A 22,140-nucleotide genomic window follows, 5' to 3' on the forward strand; every position below is an offset into this window, starting at 1 on the left:
ACTTGAACCCAGGAGGCGGAGGTTGCAGTGAGCCGTGATCGCGTTACTGCACTCCAGCTTGGGCAACAAGAGTGAAACTCCAACTCAAACAAACAAAAGAAGAGATTCCACCTGTAGAAGGTGACAGCTAATGGGGATGTCAAGAGATCACGTGTCAGCGTGAGGAACAGAGTGACAGATGCCTTAAGGGGCCACTCACTGCTCATCCCTTCTCCCACGCCTGACTCCACAGTAGAGGCTGTAGGAAGTAAAAATTCAGTTTGCCTGTATGGGCATCCATCCGTTCATCCACCCACTCGTTCATTCAGCACATTTTTATGGAGCAGCAGTTCTAGGTACTTGGAATACATTAGCAAACAATCAAAGATCCTCCCCACCCGCCCGCCTGCCACAGCACGTCCCAGCCTGCAGAGGTTCTGGGCAATGCACCGGCTGGGAGGTCAGTTGTGCCGTATTTCTCCTTCTTCCTGCCACATGGGGTCCTGAGGACAGAAGCCATGCACCAAAGGCAGCGGAGACGGACAAGGGAGCCTGGGCCCCTGAGCTGATCCAGGGCTCAGCCAGCCTGGCGCATTCTTCTGCACTTCTTTGTTTGAACCCTCGTGTGAAAGATGTGCTGTTATTTGCATCTGAATGCAGCCCTAACTGATGGAGGTAGAGACAAAGGGGAGGTAGCACTGAAATACTCCCAGGCTGGGCTCTGGGGTCTTGGCCTCTTGAAATTTCCCATGTACTCATTTTAAAACACTCCCAAATTAGGCCTATCCTAGAGAAGGGAGCTCCTCCTGATGGACGGGCCCCAACTCTGAAAATCTAGAACTTGGGATTTTCAGCTAAGAGTGAAGAGGGCAGTTGGGGAGGGCCCTTAAGCAATCTGATGGCCCCGCAAACTAAGGGTGGCAGGCACTGATCAGCGCCATGGTGGTTTCGAGTATGTGAAACCCAGCTCAAGCGGGAGGAGAATATAATGGGTCTGACCTAAGGCATGACTGAATCTACACGCTCAAAAGATATCATCAATGTTGGGCTCCCTCTGTCCCTGTCTCAACCTTGCTCTCCCCTGGGTTGCCTCATTTGTTCTCAGGTGGCTCTCCCTGTGTGGGTACAAGATGACCCCCGGCGCGTCCCAGCACATTCAGGAGGAACGTTCTGCCGTCTCAGAATCCCAGCGGGGCACAGCAGGACAGAAATGCTTTCTCTTTTTTAAAGGACTTACGATTCCGTATTCTGAGCCTCAGTGGCTTATCTCATGTCGTGAGTCCCATTAAGCCAGCCACTTGGACCGGCTCAATAAAATGCTCCAATGGACCAGACCACGTGTTTCTTCCTAGAGGCCTAGGGGGAGGACCCCTTGACCCAGCCCCATGGACTGAAAATGGAGAGGGTGGTATAATAAAAAATAAATGTTGGTCTTGGTCCCTGCTTTTGGCACATAACTCCCAAAACCCTTGGAATGTCTGATAATGGTGATAATCTCTGATAGTGATTTTAGATAGCTTCAGGATGAGGGCTGGTTGCCAGAGGAACCAACAATGCATTTAGAGGGTCGGGACTTTCAGCCCCAACCCCCAATCTCCAGGGAGGGGTGGGGAGCTGGAGACTGAATCAGTCTCCACTGGCCAAGGCTCGGGTAATGAAGCCTCCGAGCTTCTGGGTTGGTGAACACACTGATATGCTGGGAGAGGATGCACCCAGAGAGGGTATGGGGGCTCCAGGCCCCTTTCCTCATCCTTCGCCCTGTGCATCTCCTCCATTTGGCGGTTCCTGAGTTGTATCCTTTATGATGGCAAGAGTAAGGTAGGTGCCTTCCTGAGTCCTGTGAGTCATTCTAGCAAATTACAGAACCTGAAGTGGGGCAGGTTGTGGGAACCCCTGACTTTGTAGCCAAGTCAGACCAAAGTGTGGGTAACTTGGCACCTGAAGACAGGCCAGTATTATGGGACTAAACCCTACGGAGTGTCAAGTCAACTCCGAGTAGTTAGTGTCAGAATCAGCTTGAACCATAGGACACCCAGTTGATGCCAGAATTGGTTGGTGTCTGGAGGGTTTCCCAAGGAAAATTGGGATGCACTTATAGGTATAAGGCACATAGATCTGGGTAGCGACAGTAACAGGCACACTTGTTCCCCTGTGACAGATGTGGCTTGCCCTGCCCCTGGGATGAGTCAGGAGTCTCTCCAGCATCACCTGGGGCATGCCAGCAGCATCCCAGGCTGGGACAAGAGACACCCATTGGGGGCCATTGGGATGCCTTGGGCTGCAAGTAACAGAAACCCTCACTGACATGGGCTTCCTTGAGAAGGGGATCCGAGGAAGAAAGGGTTTTGGACAGGTTGCGTGGCCTTTCACAGGCTTTGTCCCCAGGGCCGTCTTCTCTCACAGCTGCAAGATAAATGCCAGCCGCAACTGGAGCAAGGCACTTCCTCATTCCTACTAGATGGGGAGAGAGAAAGCATTCCCTCAATGGCAGAAAAAAAAATTCTCATCTTCAGCCATTTTTTTTCCTTTGGTAGAGACGGGGACTCTCTATGTTGCCCAGGCTGCTCTCAAATCCTGGGCTCAGGAGATCCTCCTGCCTTGGCCTCCCAAAGTGCTGGGATTACAGGCAAGAGCCACCACACCTGGCCTTCAGCCAATTTTGATACCTGCCCAACCACTCTGGACCAATAGAGTCAACAAGGAAATGCCAGGGCTGATTGCTTTAAGCCTGAGCCCCTGACTGGAACAGGAGATAAGATGACATCGCAGACCGCCTGGTGTGCTTATGCTGACTTCACGAGGGGAGGGGACTGTGTGAAGGCAGCGGGTTCTGGGTGGGTGCTCTGTGTGTAGAGATGCATTGCCTGGTACCATCCTGACCCATGGGGTAAGAGATGCCCTTACCTTCTCGATTTTCTCCTCCTTTGCCTTTTCTCTTTTTTTTCTTTAATTATAAATGTTTTTAGTAAATGTTTATTTTTTATATTCCTTAAAAACAAAACAAAAATCACAAGTTTAATACTAATCCTTTGAAATACTGTACACCAAACAAAGCCACCTCACTCATGCAGCAAGTTGCTCTATGTTCTCTTTACTTCTGTTTGCCAAATGATCCTCAATACTTTCTGCAGATTCCTCTTCACCAGATTATATGCAAGAGGTAAATGCTGAGCAGCAACTTTATGAAAATAATGTGAGCCACAGCAAAAGAGCTCCATTCCCAACTCACGCCCCTTGCCACATCGTTTCCTGAATGGGAACAAAAGCTTTCAGTCTCTCCTCCTCAACTTGCAGCCTCAACTATTGTCTTGCAAATTCTGTTGACGTCAGCATCTGTTTCAGGGAGCTCTCTGTACCCAACATCATTTTTATCTGCTGGAACAGCCAAGCCTGCACCATGAAAGGCCTTCGTCACAACTTTCTTATCGGTTTCATCTTCGTGGTTGTCCGTTCCAGTGAGGACCCCATTTCTCTGGCTGCTTCTGCGAGTTTTTTATCTATGTTTTTCAAGAGATTAGTTTTCTTTTTTTTTTTTTTTTTGAGGCGGAGTTTCGCTGTTGTTGCCCAGGCTGGAGTGCAATGGTGCGATCTTGGCTCACTGCAACTTCCACCTCCCGGGTTCAAGCGATTCTCCTGCCTCAGCCTCCCGAGTAGCTGGGATTACAGGCATGCGCCACCACGCCCGGCTGATTTTGTATTTTTAGTAGAGATGGGGTTTCTCCATGTTGGTCAGGCTGGTCTCAAACTCCCTACCTCAGGTGATCCACCCGCCTCGGCCTCCCAAAGTGCTGGGATTACAGGCGTGAGCCACTGCACCCAGCCTAGTTTTCTTTTTATCCGTTACTTCTTTAAGTTTTTTCATCAAAAATAATTTGACTGCCACAAATACATTATCTCCATTTGGAACAATTGTACACTTTTTCTTTGCTTCATTTATACCAACATATGCAGGAAGTTCATCAGAAGAATCCCTGAAATACCCCATGTGGTACTGAGTTTTATTATCTCCAGTAATGACGGTCTGGAACTCAGGAGGATCATGGTAAAATCTCCAGTGAAGGCTAACATTCAGGCCTGTTGAATTTTTCTTAATTTTATGTTTTCCAGCAAGGACAACATAAGGACCAACTAACTGAAGGCCGAGGCTTGCAGAAAGTGATCAGCTGGCTTTTCAGGATCAAGTTCCTCAAAGAACTTCCAGAAACGCTCGGAATCTTCAGGTGAAGAGAGCTTATAATGATTTTCTGCTTCTTGTTGAAGGCCACGTCAGCGTCACAGAGTTTACTTTTCTCCACATTAACCAGTTTTTCACAGGCCCTCCCCGCTGGGCTTGCACTTCCTGCCACCGCCGACCATCCTGCAGCCGCAGTGCCTTTTTTTTTTTTTTTTTTTTTTTACACAGGATCTGGCTCTGCTGCCCAGGCTGGAGGGCAGTGGCACAATCATAGCTCACTGCAGCCTCAAACTCCCAGGCTCAAGCCATGCTCCTGACCCAGCCTTCTGAGTAGCTAAGGCTACAGCCACGCCCCACCATGCCTGGATGCTTTTTCGTTGTTGTTGAGACACGGTCTTGCTGTGCTGCCCAGGCTGGCCTGGAACTCCTGGCCTCAAGTGATCCTCCCACCTCAGCCTCCCAAAGCATTCAGGTTACAAGTGTAAGCCACTGTGCCTGGCCTTCTCTTCCTTTTCTCTCCCGTTTCACCCTCTTCCTCCCCTACCACTCTGTTCTTCCATCACCTGTTTTCTTTTGCCCTCTCCTGCTTTCTGACTCCACCCCACACAGGTTTCATCAGTTAATTTTAAATAAACCTTAGCGTTGGCTATACAGGTTGGGCAGATGACTATACCTCTTTAAACCTCAACTTTTTAATCCTTAAAATGGGAGAATCCGCCAGGCGCAGTGGCTCATGCCTGTAATCCCAGCACTTTGGGAGGCTGAGGTGGGCGGATCACCCAAGGTCAGGAGTTTGAGACCAGCCTGACCAGCATAGTGAAACCCTGTCTCTACTAAAAAATACAAAAAAATAATTACCCGGGCATGGTGGTGGGCACCTGTAATCCCAGCTACTCGGGAGGCTGAGGCAGAAGAATCCTGTGAATCCAGGAGGCGGAGGTTGCAGTGAGCCGAAATTGCACCACTGCACTCCAGCCTGAGCAACACAGCGAGACTCCATCTCAAAAAAATAAAAAATAAAATAAAATAAAATAAATGGGAGAATTAACATTAGTCGTAATTAGGGAGGTTAAATATTATATTTTGGATTCTGAAGCTCGCCAAGATGAAGTAAGAGACCACTACAATCCATCCATGCCGCTGTCTAGGGACAAAATCAACAAGTCACTAGCTGAGGACTCTGCAGTGTTAACAATAGCAGATGGATAGGAGAGAAGAGCTGAAACTTGAAGAATGACCCATTCAAGGGCAAGTTTCCCAGTTGCTTTTTCTTTCTTGTCTCCCAGTTTTGAACTGAGGTCAGCCCCAGTATAGAACGGTGCAGCATGTATGGGCAGAAAAAACATCAAGAGAACCATCTGTGAGTGGAAAAAACACAAACCGTTTTTCCTCTGCTCCCACGCCACAGTAAGCAACACAGAAGGCTTCGGTGACCAAATGTTGGGGGTTTCTCCCCACACACCAGCAAGCAAGCAGCCGATTCTGCATTAGGCCCCAGCTGGGTGTCTTCTATATTCTAATGCTATCTACTTGGAGAGAGCGTCAGAGCCCACAGGGTGGGGCTCAGTCCCCAAGACTGCCTCCACTTCTGATGCCACTCACAAGTCAGGGCCTCAGGAACTTCTGATGGACCGGCTTTAAGTTGGGGTTTTCCCATGACGCCCTCCTTGCGTTCAATTAATTTGCGAGAGTGGCTCACAGAACTCGGGGACACACTTATATTTGCTGGTTTATTATAAAGGGTATTGCAAAGGATACAGATGAAGAGATGCCTGGGCAAGGCATGGGGAAAGGGGCACGAAGGTTCTACCCCTCCCTGGGCACGCTGCCCTCCAGGAACCTCCATGTGTTCAGCTATCCTGGAGGTTATACGGAGGCTTCATTTCATGGGCAAGGCTGGTTAAATCACTGGCCCTGGGTGACCAACTTAACCTTCAGCCCCTCTCCCCTCCCTGGAGGCTGGGGGGTGAGGCTGAAAGTCCCAGGCCTCTAGTCCTGCCTTGGTCTTTCTGGTGACCAGCCCCATCCCGGAGCTACCTGGGGGCTGCCTGCCTTCACCCATCTCTTTAGCATATGAAAGACACCACTGTGGAGATTTGAAGGATTTTAGGAGTTGTAGGCCAGGAAGCCCAGATGAAGACCAAATGTATATTTTATAATAACATACCATTTCTCTAGCCAGAGGACTGGGAAAGGGCCCTCTGCAAGATGCAGTGTGCGTGGAAGGGAAGTCCTTGGGCTCGTTTCTTTTCCCTTTTTTCTCTCTTGCTTCTACTGAGGGCAGCCAAAGTTCAAAGCTGCACTATGGTGCCAGCAGCACGAGCACACAAAACTCTGAGAGGAATCCCACAGAAGCCACTGAGTGTGAGGTCAACCCCGAGAGGAGAGGGCTGAGAAGGGGTCCCTAACTCTGTGGATGAATGAATGCAAATCCCAGGCTTGCCTGCAAGTTGCACAGCGTAGACCCAGAGCAGCATAGCAAAGTCTTTTTAAGTTTTTCACAGCCAGGCGCGGTGGCTCATGCCTGTAATCCCAACACTTTGGGAGGCCAAGGTGGGCAGATCACCTAAGATCAAGAGTTCGAGACCAGCTTGCAGCATGGTGAAACCCCATCTCTACTAAAAATACAAAAATTACCTGAGCGTGGTGGCATGCACCTGTAATCTCAGCTACTCTGGAGGCTGAGGCAGGAGAATCGCTTGAAGGTGGAGAATACAGTGAGCCAAGATCGCACCATTGCGTTCCAGCCTGGGCAACAGAGCGAGACTCTGTCTCAAAAAAAAAAAAAAAAAAAGTTTTTCACTTTTAAATAACTATAGATTCATAGGAAGTTGCAAAAATAGTGCTGAAAATCCTGTGTACTCTTCACCCAGCTTCCCCCAATGGGAATATCTTTTTTTTTTTTTTTTTTTTTTGCCATTTTCTTCCTCCATTGTCAACCCCAATGGGGATATCTTATATAATCATATAAGACATTGTAGTATGATACCAAAACCAGGAAGTTGACATTGGCACAATACTATTAACTAGACTACAGACCTTATTCAGAGTTCACCAGTTTTTACAAGCGTGTGTGTGTGTGTGTACAGTGCTATGCAATGTTTGTGTAGATTTGTGTAACCACCACAATCAAGACCCTGAACCACTCCTGTCACTACAAACTCCCTGTGCTACCCCTGTACAGTTTACCCACTTCCGTGCCCTTCCCTGTGCTTTGGCAAGTGCTAATCTGTTCTCTATTCCTGTAGCTTTTTCATTTTGAGAAGTTATGTAAATGGAATCATACAGTATGTTAGCTTCTAAGATTAGCTTTTCTCACAAAGCGTAACGTCTGCAAGATCCATCCAAGTTGCTGCATGTATTAGTAGCTTGTTCCTTTTTATTTCTGAGGAACATTCCATTGCATGGATGTTTCAGATTTCTTTTAACCATTCCCCCCATGAGGGATATTTGGATTGTTTCCAGTTTTGGGCTATGGTAAACAAAGCGACTATGAAGATTTGTGTACATGTTTCTATGTAAACATGAGTTTTCATGCCTCTGAGACAGATGCCCAAGAGGGTCATTGCAGGGTCACATGCTAATTCATGTTTAGCATCACAAGAAACTGTCGCAATTAACTCCAGGGCAGCTGTGCCACCTTACATTCCACCAAGCAAAGCCTTTGAAAACGAAGGTGGCATTGCATCTACCCCAAGTAGAAGGTGAGGCAGCATGTATGATCTGAACCTAGTCAGGATCGATGGCTTGCTAAAGCCACCACAGTAAAATGTCACTGTCCAGAGAATTTTAACAAATGCCCAGGGTCTCACGCGTGATATTTGATATGTCCAGGATGCAATCCAAAATTAATTGAAGTTCAAATAACCAAAAAAATGTGACCAATTCTCAAGATAAAAGTTAACCAGCAAGAGATGCTGGCCTCCAGATAACCCAGACATTGCAGTGGCTCTTAGAACTGTGCTCCAAGAGGTAAAGGCAAATATTCCTAGAAGAAAAAAAACATGAAGGTCAGGCACGGTGTCTCACCCCTGTAGTCTCAGCAGTTTGGGAGGCCGAGATGGGTGGATCACCTGAGGTCAGGAGTTCGAGACCAGCCTGGCCAACGTGGTGAAATCCTGTCTCTACTAAAAACACAAAAGTTAGCCGGGTGTGGTAGCACACGCCTGTAATCCTAGCTACTCAGGAGGCTGAAGCAGGAGAATCACTTGAATCCGGGAGGCGGAGGTTGCAGTGAGCCGAGATCACACCATTGCACTCCAGCCTGGGCAACAAGAGTGGAAAAAAAAAAAAAAAAAAGAACTGTGCTCCAAGAGGTAAAGGCAAACATTCCTAGAAAAAAACATGAAAGAGTAAATGCTCTCAGCACACAAATAGAAACAACCAAATGGAAATTTTAGAGCTGGAAAATACAGTATCTGAAATCAAAAGTCCAGTGGATGAGATATGTAACTGAATGGAGATGACAGAGGAAAGAGTGGACTTGAGGGTAGAGTAATAGAAACAATCCAATTTGAACAATAGAAACAAACAGTGAGAAAAAAAAGAGCCTCAGGGACCATGGGGCAACGTGAAAAGGTTTACGATTTGTGTTATTGGAGACTCAGAAAGAGAAGACAAGGTGATTGGGCAGAAAACAATATATTGAAAAAATAATGGCTGAAAATTTCCCGAGCTTAATAAATATTTATACAGATTCAAGAAGCTCAGCAAATCTCAAAAAGGATAAACTCAAAGAAAACCACACTCAAACACATCTTAATCATGCCGATGTAAACTAAAGACGAAGAGTAAATCTCGAAGGAAGCCAGAGAAGAGTGACACATGGCCTACAGGAGAATAGCAGACTGTGGGTTGCTCCCCAGAAACCCCGGAGGCCAGAAGACCAGGGAGCAACATCGTTACAGTGCCAAAGGGAAATAATTGTTAACCCAGTGTCTTAGTCCATTTGGGCTGTTATGACAGAATGTGATGGCTGAGTGACATATAAACAGCAGACAGAGAATCTCACAGTTCTGGAGGCTGGGAAGTCCCAGATCACTGCATGGGCAGATTCACCGTCTAGTGAGGGCCCCTTTTCTGCATCATAGACAGCTGCTTCTCACTGTGTCCTCACATGGTGGGAGGGACAAGGGAGCTCTCTGGGGCCTCTTTTATAAGAATGCTAATCCTGGCCGGGTGTGGTGGCTCACGCCTGTAATCCCAGCACTTTGGGAGGCCGAGGCAGGTGGATCACCAGGTCAGGAGATCGAGACCATCCTGGCTAACACGGTGAAACCCCGTCTCTACTAAAAATACAAAAAATTAGCCAGGTGTGGTGGCGGGCGCCTGTAGTCCCAGCTACTCGGGAGGCTGAGGCAGGAGAATGGCGTGAACCCGGAAGGTGGAGCTTGCAGTGAGCTGAGACCACGCCAGTGCTCTCCAGCCTGGGCGACAGAGTGAGACTCCATCTCAAAAAAAAAAAAAAAAAAAAAAAAAGAATGTTAATCCCAGTCAGGAGGGCTCTGATTTCATGATCCTAGCACCCCCGCCAAAGGTCCCACATCTCAATACCATCACAATATGGCTGAGGTTCCAACATATAAATTTTCAGGGGTCACAAACATTCACTCTACAGCACCCAGAATCCTATCTCCCATGGACATTTCCTTCAGGAATGTTCTCAGATTAAGGAAAACTAGGGGATTTGTGGCCAGCAGACCTGCTATAAAAGAAATGTTATTGAGGCGGGAGGATCGCTGGAGCCCAAGAGTTCAAGGCCACTCAGAGCAACATGGAAAGACCCCATCTCTACAAAAAATTTAAAAAATGAAATATTGGGAGAATTAGCAAAATGTGACGGAGACAGGAAGTGAGCACATGCTGTGGTGGCGTGTGCCTATAGTCCCAGCTTCCCAGGAGGCGGAGCCCAGGAGATGGAGGCTGCAGTGAGCCATAATTGTACCACTGCACTCCAGCCTGGGTAACAGAGTGAGATCCTGTTTCAATAAATAAATTAATTAATTAATAAAAATAAAAACCATTAGCTGGCATGGTGGTGCACCTCTGTAATCCCAGCTGCCCCAGAGGCGAGAGGATCACTTGAGCCCAGGAGTTTGAGGCAGCAGTGATCCATGATCACGCCACTGTATTCCAGCCTGGCTGACGGAGCAAGACCTCATCTCTAAAATAAAAAAAAGAAAGAAAGAAAAGGAATGTTAAAGGAAGTTCTTCAGGTTGAAGGACAAGGATACCACAGGAAAACTTGGGACTTCAGAATTGAAAGAACAGCAGAGATGCTACATGTCTAGGTAAATATACCAGACTATTTCTCTCCTCTTAAATTCTTTAAAGATACAAATGGCTGTTAAAGGAGAAAATGATAACATTGTTTGATGGAGTCTGCCATGTATAGAGATATAACACATATGACAACTATTAGTTAAAAGGGAAGGGTGAGGGACGCATAGTGTTAAGGCATCAAATTCGAAGTTGAAGGAGACTCTACACGCACTGCACCGTGGTGTGTCTTCGTCCTCTCTGTGTCAAAGCACTGTGTGGTCCACAGGCCTTTTTTGTACCATTAAGTAAGACCAAAAGTTTTAACACTTAATGAAAGTTGACTGAAAGAAAGAATGAATGACTTCAGCCAGGTCTTCTGTCAGCCACCATTGTCAGAAAGGCCTCTGGGTTTTATTCTCAAACCGCTGCCTCTCCAGGGAAAGAGGTCCTAGGGGTGAGTGCTCCGCCTGCCCTTCCCCCGCATCTTCCCCCTGCTCCCAGTTCTCTCAGCCCCACGTGGCTTAGCTTCAGGCCTGGCCCCAGAAAGTATAGATCTGAGAAGGGGGTGACCCGCTGAGGGCTGCAACTTCAGCCTCAGCTGCGTCGGGCCTGGGGTCATCTGTGGTTTGCCTGCGTGGGACCTTTCTACATCCTGTCTTCTTTGGAGAAAGACCCTGGGTTTTTCTTGTGGACCCCTCTCTCCCGCTCTTGGCTCACGTGGTTGGGTGAACCTCACATCCTTAGGCTCCAGGTGAGCAGGTGGCCGCAGCCTGGCCAAGCAAGTCATCCTAACCCTGCCCACCAGGCCATGCTGACTTGTCTACAGGTGCAGTAGAAACAGTGCCTGGGGCCCAGAGTGCTTCTAGGGGCTCATGGAAATGTTTTAAGTTCTCTCCAAATTGGAAGGAAAAAAACAACCTTTTAAGATCAAAGAAGGCTTTCAGCAGCCTTCCTCACTAGGTTAATCATTTCTAGCTTTTGATTTAAAGTGGCAGATGTGTGACCTTCCTTTCACTTGAACACCTAGAGGCCATTGTAGGGTTATTAACTGGCCTAATTTCAATATTGTTGTGTTTCAGAGAATAGGGAGGCTGGAGGAGAGGGAGAGACATGGGAAATGGCTGGTGGGTGGAGCAGTCACAATGCACCCATATGGATTAAGTTCACTGTCTTACATGGGCACGGTTCCTGGTGCCCAAAACCAGGGCAATAGTCACACGAACGATCACTGATCACAGATCACCATGACAGATATAATAATAAGGAAAAACTGGGAAATATTGGGAGAATTAGCAAAATGTGGCAGAGACAGGAAGTGAGCACGTGCTGTTGGAAAAATGGCCCTGATGGACTTGTTCACTGCAAGGTAACCACGAACCTTCAACTTGGAAAAACGCAGTATCTATGAAGAGCAATAAAGCAAAGTCCAACAAAACGAGGTGACCCCCTGCTCTGTGGTTTCTCTCCCCTGGCTGTATACAGACTGATACCTGTGTTTTTATTTTTAATTCGAATCTTACTATTATTATTATTTTTTGAGATGGAGTCCCGCTCTGTCGCCCAGGCTGGAGTGCAGTGGCATGATCTTGGCTCACTGCAGCCTCTGCCTCCCAGGTTCAAGTGATTGTCCTGCCTCAACCTCCTGAGTAGCTTGGATTATAGGTACGCGCCACCACGCCTGGCTAATTTTTGTATTTTTAGTAGCAATGGAGTTTCACCATGTTGGCTAAGCTGGTCTTGAACTCCTGATGTCAGGGGATCTGCCTGCCTTGGCCTCCCAAAGTGCTAGGATTACAGGTGTGAGCCACCACACCTGGCCTAATTCAAATCTTATTTTTTTAAATAAATAACTGTGTCAGTCAGGGTAAGTTTGGTTGTGCTGTGGTAACAATGCCAGGGTCTCTGTGGCTTCAGCCTCACTCATACTGCGTGTCTGTTCCCGGTTGTCGGCAGCTTTGCTCCATGTAATTTCCCTTGAGGATCCCGGCCGACGGAGCCTCCAGTGCCCGAACATTGCTGATCTCTGGGGCAGGAGAAAGAACATGGCATCTGTCACTTCTGCTCACACTTCATGGACTTAGGCAAGTCACATGACTGCTTCTGACTTCCGGGACGCAGAAATGCAATCTGACCACGAGTCTAGGAGGAGGAAAACCAGCCATTTCAGTGAGCAGCACTAATGACTGCCAGACAGCACACGCACGTGTGGTACCTTCAGGTGGGACACATCCACGCGGGCCACGTCCATGCAGAAACATTCGCTTGGGAAACACCCACACGTGACGCATGCACGGGATACAGCCACATGGCACATGCACACGGACGCTGCCACACGAGATATGTTCATACGGGAGGCATGCACATGGATACTTTCACGCGGGATACAGTGACACGGATGTATTCACAGGGGATAACATCCACATGGGTTGCATCCACGTGGGATATATTCACGCGGTACATCCACACGGGAGACATCCATGCAGGATTTGTCCACGGGGGGAGCATCACACGGGAGACATCCATGCAGGATTTGTCCACGGGGGGAGCATCACACGGGAGACATCCATGCAGGATTTGTCCACGGGGGGAGCATCCACACGGGACACATTCACATGCATATGTTCACATGGCTCAGAGATCAAATCAATCCTCCTCACTAAACAGGTAAGTAGTTTCACTGGCTTCTGTGTAAACTTCCATTTTTTATATTTTTTATGCAAATACAACTAAATATGATGTATTCTTATTCCCTCTGTTCTAACGCAAGTGAGAAGACAGCATACTATATAGTCTGTCCTGCAGTTTGTTTACTTGTTGAACTTCATGTCATATGTGAACATCCTTTATTTTTAGCACGCAGTGTTTCCTCGGTCATCTGCACAGCTGCATGGCCTCCCATCAGACAGATGGATCATAGTTAATGTCATCAGCACCCTGTAGATGTGTACTCGGAGTGATACCACCCTTTTCTATCATGAATGACGTGGCAACGAGTCAATGACCACATGCGGAATGTTGCATGTGTGCCGCTGTAAGATTTTTCTGGGGCTGCCATAGCAAATACCACAGCCTGGCCGGCTTCAACAACGGAAATGAATTTTCTCACAGTTCTGGAGGCCAGAAGCCCAAGATCAAGGTGTCAGCAGATTGATTTCATTCTGAGGCCGTTCTCCCTGGTTCCTTCCTGGTGTCCTCACATGGTCTGCCCTCTGTGTGGGTCTGTGTCTCTATCTCCTCTTCTTAGAAGGACACCAGTCAGATTGGATTAGGTCCTACACTAATGACCTGGTTTCAACTTAATTTCCTCTTTAAAGGCCCTATTTCCAAATACAGTACCATTCTGAGGTACTGGGGGCTAGGATGCCAACATATGAATTTTGAGGAGATACAACTCAGCCCATAGCGATCGCTGTATCAATAGGCAGCAGGATGCTTTGGTCAAAGACCAATGCAGTGTAAATTTTCATAGACATAACCCAATGGCCCTTCACAAGAGCTGTTACGGACTGAATGTTTGTGTCCCTCCCACATTTATTTGCTAAAGCTCTAACTCCCAGAGCAATTGTATTTACAGGCAGGGTTAGGAGCTAATTAGGCTTAGATGAAGTAATGAGAGTGGAGCCCCGGTCTAATGGGATTAGTGCTCTTATAAAAAGAGACACCAGAGAGCTTGCTGTCTGTGCACCCATGGGAGCACACAGCAATCTGGCAGCTGTCTGCAAGCCTGGAGGGGCCCTCTCCAGCAACCAAATCAGCTGGCATTTTGATCTTAGACTTTCCAGCCTCAATAACTGTGAGAAAATCATTTTTTTTGTTGTCGAAGCCATGCGGTTTATAGCATTTTGTTATGGCAGCCTGAGCCAACTAATATGGGTGCCTATTTATCCACAAACTTGACAACAGAGTGGGTTGACAATATGATAGGTCAAAAATACATGTTGGTGTGATTTTAATTAACAATTATCTTATTGTGAGTGGGGATGTGCACTCTTTCATATATTTAAGGACTCCCTAATTTTTTTTTTTATGTGTATGTGAATTGTTTGCTTGTTCTTTGCCCATTTTTCTTTTGAGTCTTGCTCGGTCACCCAGGGTGGAGTGCAGTAGCACAATCTCAGCTCACTGCAACCTCCGCCTTCTGGGTTCAAGCTATTCCTCTGCCTCAGCTTCCTCAGTAGCTGGGATTACAGGTGTGCATCATCATGCCCAGCTACTTTTTGTATTTGTAGTAGAAACGGGATTTCACCATGTTGGCCAGGCTGGTCTCAAACTCCAGACCTCAAGTGATCCATCTGCCTCGGCCTTCCAAAGTGCTGGGATTATAGGCATGAGCCACCATGCCCTGCCCTAGCATCTTTTTATATACCTGTTTGCCATTTGTATGTCTTCTGAGAAATGTCTGTTCAGATCTTTTGCCCATTTTAAAATCATATTATCAGATTTTTTCCTATTTAATTTTTTGAGCTCCTCCTATATTCTGGTTATTAATCCCTGGTCAGATAGTTTGCAAATATTTTCTCCCATTCTCTGGGTTGTCTCTTTCCTTTGTTGATTGTTGATGTAATCCCATTTGATCATTCTTGCTTTGGTTGCCTGTCCTTTTGGAGTATTACTCAAGAAATCTTTGCCCAGACCAACTTCTTGGAGAGTTTTCCCAATGTTTTCTTTTAGTAGTTTTATAATTTGAGGGCTTAGATTTAAGTCTTTAATTCATTTTGATTTGATTTTTTTATATGGTAAGAGATAGGGGTCTAGTTTCATTCTTCTGTATATGGATATCCAGTTTTCTCAGTGCCATTTATTGAAGAGACTGTCCTTTCCCCATTGTATGCTCTTGGCACCTTTGTTGAAATGAATTCTCTGTAGATGTATTGATTTACTTCTGGGTTCTCTATTCTGTTCCATTGGTGTATGTGCCTGTTTTTATGCCAGTACCATACTGTTTTGGTTACTATAGCTCTGTAGCATAATTTGAAGTCAGATGATGTGATTCTTCTAGTTTTGTTCTTTTTCCTTAAGATGGCTTTGGCTATCTGGCTCTTTTGTGGTTTCATACACATTTTAGAATTGTTTTTTCTATTTCTCTGAAGAATGTCCTTGGTATTTTGATAGGGATTGCACTGAACATGTAGGTTGCTTTGGGTAGTATGGACATTTTAACAATATTATTTCATCTAATCTGTGAAAATGTAATATGTTTCCATTTTTTGTGCTCTTTAATTTCTTGCATCAATGTCTTATAGTTTTCATTGTAGAGATCTTTCACTTCTTTTACATTTATTTGTAGGTATTTTACTTTATTTGTAGCTATTATAAATGAGATTACCTTCTTGATTTCTTTTTCAGATCATTTGATGTTGGCATATAGAAATGCTATTGATTTCTGTATGTTGATTTTATATTCTGAAACTTTACTAAATTTGTTCATTCCATTCTAATAGCTTTTTGGTGAAGTCTTTAGGTTTTTCCAAATATAATATCATATCATCTGCAAACAAGGATCATTTGACTTCTCTCTTTCCAATTTGGATGCCCTCTCTTTCTTTCTCTTGTCTGATTAATCTAGCTAGGGTTCCCAGTACTATGTTGAATAACAGTGGTGAAAGTGGGCATCCTTGTCCTATTCCAGATCTTAGAGGAAAGGCTTTTGATTTTTCCCTGTTTATGATACTAGCTGTGCATCCATCCTATATGGCTTTTATTATGTTGAAGTATGTTCCTTCTATATCCAGTTTTTTGAGGGTTTTTAATCAAGAATGGGTGTTGAATTTTATCAGGTGCTTTTTCAGCATCAATTGAAAGGATAATATGGTTGTTGTCCTTTATTTGGTTAATAATAATAATAATCTCATGGATTGATTTGCATATGTTGAACCATCCTTGCATCCCTAGGATAAATCCCACAAGATTTTTTTTTTTTTCAAGACAAGGTCTTTTTTTTTTTTGAGACAAGGTCTCACTGTGTCACCTATGCTTGAGTGCAGCAGTGTGATTATTGCCCAGCTAATTGAAAAAATTTTTGTAGAGACAGAGGTTTTGCCATGTTGCCCAGGCTGGTCTCAAACTCCTGGGCTCAAGCAATCCGCCCGCTTCAGCCTCCCAAAGTGCCGGGATTACAGGTGTGAGCCACTGTGCCTGGTCCTTGAATGATCTTTTTTAAATTTTTTAAAATTTAAAAAAAAAATTTTTTTTTTTTGAGATTCTCGCTATGTCACCCAGGCTGGAGGGCAGTGGTGTGATCTCGGGCTCACTGCAAGCTCCACCTCCAGGGTTCACGCCATTCTCCTGCCTCAGCCTCTTGAGTAGCTGGGACTACAGGCGCCCACCACCACGCCTGGCTACTTTTTTGTATTTTTAGTAGAGACGGGGTTTCACCATGTTAGCCAGGATGGTCTCGATCTCCTAATCTTGTGATCCGCCCCCTCAGCCTCCCAAAGTGCTGGGATTACAGGCATGAGCCACCACGCCCGGCTGATCTTTTCAATGTGTTGTTGAATTTGGTTTGCTAGTATTTCGTTGAGGATTTTTGCAGCGATGTTCGTCAGGGGTATTGGCCTGTAGTTTTCTTTTTTTGATGTGTCTTTGTCTGGTTTTGGTATCAGAGTAATACTGGCCTCATAGAACTGAGTTTGGAAGTTTTCCCTCCTCCTCTATTTTTTGGAATAATTTGAGTAGGATTGGCATTAGTTCTTTAAATGTATGATACCAACTGCCTCTTTTTTTTTTTTTTTTGAGACAAAGTCTTGCTCTGTCGCCCAGGCTGGAGCGTAGTGGCGCGATCTTGGCTCACTGCAAGCTCCGCCTCCTTGGTTCATGCCATTCTCCTGCCTCAGCCTCCCAAGTAGCTGGGACTACAGATGCCTGCCACCACGCCTGGCTAATTTTTTTCTTTTTTTTTGTAATTTTAGTAGAGACGGAGTTTCACCGTGTTAGCCAGGATGGTCTGGATCTGCTGACCTCGTGATCTGCCCACCTCGGCCTCCCAAAGTGCTGGGATTACAGGCTTGAGCCACCGTGCCCGGCCAATAACTATATATGATTAATATGATTAGAGAAAAGTATTTAATTTTGGAGAAGGGAAGGAGAGAGGGAGAAGAGGAGGGAAGAAAAAGAGGAGGGAAGGAAGGGTTCCTCTCTGAGCCTAAGCTCAGAGTGGGGTGAGGGGCACTCAGCCTGAGGCTTCTCCTCTTCCTTCAGTGGCCACACAGATGCCCTGGCCTCTGGTCCCTGAAATCAAAGATACAGCCTGACATGCTGCCACCCTGGGTCAGCAGGCACACAGCCTGGGGGTTGCCCTCCCGAGGGCTTCATGGGGCAGTGGAGTCATGGAGTACCCCGGGGCACGATGGCGAGTGTGTGTTGCAGAGCTCTGCACCAGGTAGGTCGTTTCCCGGGAGGCCCTGGGCTGTCCTTGGGCCTTGGTTCCTGCCTGAGCCTGGTTCTCCACCTTCCTCTCGACTTTGTGAGGTGCTCGATGTCCTTCCAGGAAATCCCCTTTCTGCTGGAGTCATGCAGAACTTGCTTCTGTGGCAGGCGGCCTTCCCTAAACAGCCCCTGGGAGAGATGGAGAGACAGGTCTGGTGACTCCCTCTGTGCACCGGCCACCCTGTGCCTGCAAGCCCTACAGCCTTGCTCTCTTCCTTCTCACCTTCCACTCAGGCCAAGGCTCAGCACAGATGTTACCTCCTTGGCAATCCTCCCTGACATCTGCCCAGGCCAAGAGCTGGAAGACATCCTTTTGCTAAAGGCCTCGAGTTAGCGTCCCCACGTAGAACAGGGCCAGGTAGAGCAGTCACTGGAAGAAGTGACCCTCAGTTGGTGCCTAGAGGAACTCCCAGGAGCCAAGTCCTTGCTTTCTCTGCTTCCTTCTGCTCCTGTCTGGGTTCCCCAGTGGCCCCCTCTTTCCTCCCTCCCTGCCCAGAGAGCTCCCTCGCCCCTTCAGCCACGAGAGGACACACATAGAAGGTGCCTTCTATGAACCGGGCTGGGACCCTCACCAGATACTGACTTAGCTGGCGCCTTGACCTCCCCAGCTTCCAGAAGTGTAAGCAATAAAGCTCTGTTGTTTATGGTATTCAGTTATAGCAACCTGAACAAATGAAGACACCAACAGGCCACGCCCAGGTGGGAGGCGTGAGTGCATGAGAAGCCCCCAGGGATGGTGTCTCCCTGCTGTTAGGAGGCGTGGCCGGAGCCAGCAGATGGTGCTTTTCAAGAGAAGCCAGAAATCCAGACTGTGATGTCCCAGCTCCCAATTCTAAATGTTTGCTGGCAGTTCACTAAATTGCAGCTACCATGCAGGCCAGGTTGAAGGGGCCCTGGGGTGGGATCTGGGTCCGCCACTTAGTGCCTTTGTCTGGTCAGTGGCTTTAACACCGTGCCCTGCAAAGCCCGGGCTGCCATTCTCGCAGTGTGAGGGCTGTGGACCACCTGGGTCAGCATTACCAGGGGACACATGTTACCAAAGTGGCTGCTGGGCCCACTGGATCCCTGAGCCTGAGTCCTAGGGGTGGGGCCTGGACCCTGTCTCTGCCAAAGTGCCGCAGTGACTGCTCCTTCGGCTGCTGGATTTGGGAACTCTGGACAGGTTCCCCTAAAGGACCCTGGAGCATCTGGACATCGAGAGCGGATCAGCCCCAACCAATGTCATATCTGGGACTTGTGTGATGCCAGGGTTTCTTTAAAGAATAGCCCCATCTGATACATAAAGTTTGCTATCCAGCTCTGCTAACATGGGGGTCGGGGGCACGGAGCCCACAGCCTCCAGAGCGATCTTGATCTTTGAAAAGGAACCCAGCCAGGTCACTTGTTTGCTGGCAGCCTCCTCCTGCGGCCGCCCCTATCCTCGCAGTCCAGCTCCCCGGTCCTGCCATGGCCTCAGGTCCTGTCTCTGTGGGTCCCTCCTCTCTGCGGTCATTCCCCATCGTCCCACTTGCCCTTTGCTCAAATGTCACTTTCTCAGCCAGGCTTTCCCTGGCCCCTTATATAACATGGCCCCTCCTACTCCACATTCTCTCCCCTCCCTACTTCACTCTCCTCCCTAGCCCTTAGCTGCCTTCAGACACCTACATTATATTCTGGGACATTTTGCTCTCTGCTATATCCCCAGGGAACAGTGCCTAGCTCCAACTAGGCTTGAAGAACGATTGGCAGAGTGAATGAATGACTCTAGGAGGTTGTTTCTGCCTCAGGGCCTTTGCACGTGTTGCTGCCTTTGCACAGAATGTTCTCCCCCCAGCTTAATCCCCAGCTGGCTCCTTCTTGTCACTGAGGTCCCATCAACTGTTTCTACTTCAGAGAGGCTGTCCTGGTCTCCCTAATACCTCACCTCCCAGCACTTATTTATCACTCTGCTTCCCTTTCTTTCTTTTTAAATTAAATTAATTAATTACTTTAGAGACAGGGGCTCACTCTGTTACCCATGCCAGAGTGCGGTAGTGCCATCAGAGTCCCTGCAGCCTTGGCCTCCTGGGCTCCAGCGATCTTCCCACCTCAGCCTCCGCAAGTGCTGGGATTGCAGGTGTGAGCCACCACGCCCAGCCCCTTTTTCTTTAAATGGAGATATAATTCACATAATGTAAAATTCATCATCTCAGTGTACAATCAGTGGTTTTGACTATGTTCACGAGGTTGTAAAACCATCACCACTATTGAATTCCATTATATGTACCCCCCAGAAAGGAGCCTCATACCAGTAGCAGTCACTCATCACCACCCCACTACCCCAATCCCTGGCAATCACCGTCTCTGTGGAGTTACCTGTTCTAGATATTTCCTGTAAATGGAATCATACAGTGTGTAACCTTCTGGGTCTGGCTTCTTTCCCTCAGCACAGTGCTTTTAGGTTCATCCATGTTGGAGGATGTGTCAGAACTTCATTCCTTTTAATGGCTGAATAATATTCCATTGTATGAGTATGCTACTGAATGTGGAAGAACTCGACTGTGTTCCCTCAGCTGTCACACAAATCAACACAGGAGGCTTCTGTGACCAAATGTCTGGGGTTTTTCCCCGCACCAGCAAGAAGGCAATCAGGTCCAGCTGGTGCCCTTCAATTCTGTTCTGACACTATCTACCTAGAGAGAGCGTCAGAGCCCACAGGATGGGGTCAATTCCCAAGACCGCCCCGACACTATCTACCTAGAGAAAGCGTCAGAGCCCACAGGGCGGGGCTCAATTCCCAACACTGCCTCCACTTCTGATGCCACTCACAAGTCAGGGCCTCAGGAACTTCTGACGGACCGGCTTCAAGTTGGGGTTCCCATGACGCCCTCCTTGCGTTCAATTAATTTGCGAGAGTGGCTCACAGAACTCGGGGACACACTTACATTTGCTGGTTTATTATAAAGGGTATTGCAAAGGATACAGATGAAGAGATGCCTGGGCAAGGCATGGGGAAAGGAGCACGAAGGTTCTACCCCTCCCTGGGCACACCACCCTCCAGGAACCTCCATGTGTTCAGCTATCCTGGAGGTTATAAGGAGGCTTCATTTCACGGGCAAGGCTGGTTAAATCACTGGCCATGGGTGACCAACTTAACCTTCAGCCCCTCTCCGCTCCCTGGAGGCTGGGGGGTGAGGCTGAAAGTCCCAGGCCTCTAGTCCTGCCTTGGTCTTTCTGGTGACCAGCCCCATCCTGGAGCTACCTGGGGGCTGCCTGCCTTCACCCACCTCTTTAGCATATGAAAGACACCACTGTGGAGATTCTGAGGATTCTAGGAGTTGTAGGCCAGGAAGCCTGGATGAAGACCAAATGTATATTTGATGAGATCACAGCCACATTTTGTGTAGCCATTCAATCACTGAAGTACATTTTGTTTTTTCCCCACTCCTTGGCTATTGTGAGCAGTGTGGCTATGTACATTTGTGTGCAAGTTTTTGTGTGACTGTATGTTGTCATTTCTTTTGGCATGGAATACCTAGGAGGGTGGAGTTGCTGGGTCACGTGGTCATGTTTAATTTTCTCTAGATCTTATCACTTTCTGAAATTATTACTTTTCTTTTATGTATTTATTTTTTTTTTTGAGACAGAGTCTTGCTCTGTCGCCAGCTGGAGTGCAATGGCCCTATCTCAGCTTACTGCAAACTCCGACAGGTTCAAGTGATTCTCCTGCCTCAGCCTCCCGAGTAGCTGGGATTACAGGTGCATGCCACCACGCCCAGCTGATTTTTATATTTTTTGTAGAGATGGGATTTCACCATGTTGGCCAGGCTGGTGTTAAACTCCTGACCTCAAGTGATCCTCCTGCCTCAGCCTCCCAAAGTGCTAGGATTACAGGCATGAGCCACCGTACCCGGCCTTTTTTTTTTTTTTTTTGAGAGGGAGTTTCACTCTTGTTGCCCAGGCTGGGGTTGCAATGGCATGATCTCAGCTCACTGCAACCTCCACCCCCTCGGTTCAAGTGATTCTCCTGCCTCAGCCTCCCAAGTAGCTGAGATTACAGGCGCGTGCCACGACACCTGGCTAATTTTTGTATTTTTAATAGAGACAGGGTTTCAACCATATTGGCCAGGCTGGTCTCGAACTCCTGACCTCAGGTGATCTGCTCACCTTGGCTTCCCAAAGTGCTGGGATTACAGGCATGAGCCACCACGTCCACCTATTACTTGTTTATTGACTTTCTCTACCGGGGCTGGGACTAGGATGAAGTGAGTGAGATGGTTGCCTCAGGTGGAAAATTGGAGAAGGGTCCCCAAAATCTCAGTCATCAGCATAAGTAATATTTT

The 22,140-nt window shown here is 47.4% G+C and overlaps 1 protein-coding gene and 1 pseudogene across 1 annotated transcript in view; both read right to left on the reverse strand.

The window, feature by feature from the left end:
* Positions 1-1,933: 1,933 nt before the first annotated feature.
* LOC100976479 (histone PARylation factor 1-like) lies at positions 1,934-17,329 on the reverse strand (annotated as a pseudogene).
* Positions 17,330-17,459: 130 nt separating this feature from the next.
* RASGEF1C (RasGEF domain family member 1C) overlaps positions 17,460-22,140 on the reverse strand; it is a 183,203-nt gene continuing 178,522 nt past the window's right edge. The window contains exons 16-17 of the transcript XR_010112159.1: positions 17,749-17,968; positions 17,460-17,641 (exon numbers count right to left, since the gene is read on the reverse strand). The gene's annotated coding sequence lies outside the window, so the exon portion shown is untranslated. The remainder of the gene's footprint in view (positions 17,642-17,748; positions 17,969-22,140) is intronic.

Source organism: Pan paniscus, chromosome 4 (genome assembly GCF_029289425.2).
Source record: "Pan paniscus chromosome 4, NHGRI_mPanPan1-v2.0_pri, whole genome shotgun sequence".
Classification (NCBI taxonomy): domain Eukaryota; kingdom Metazoa; phylum Chordata; class Mammalia; order Primates; family Hominidae; genus Pan; species Pan paniscus.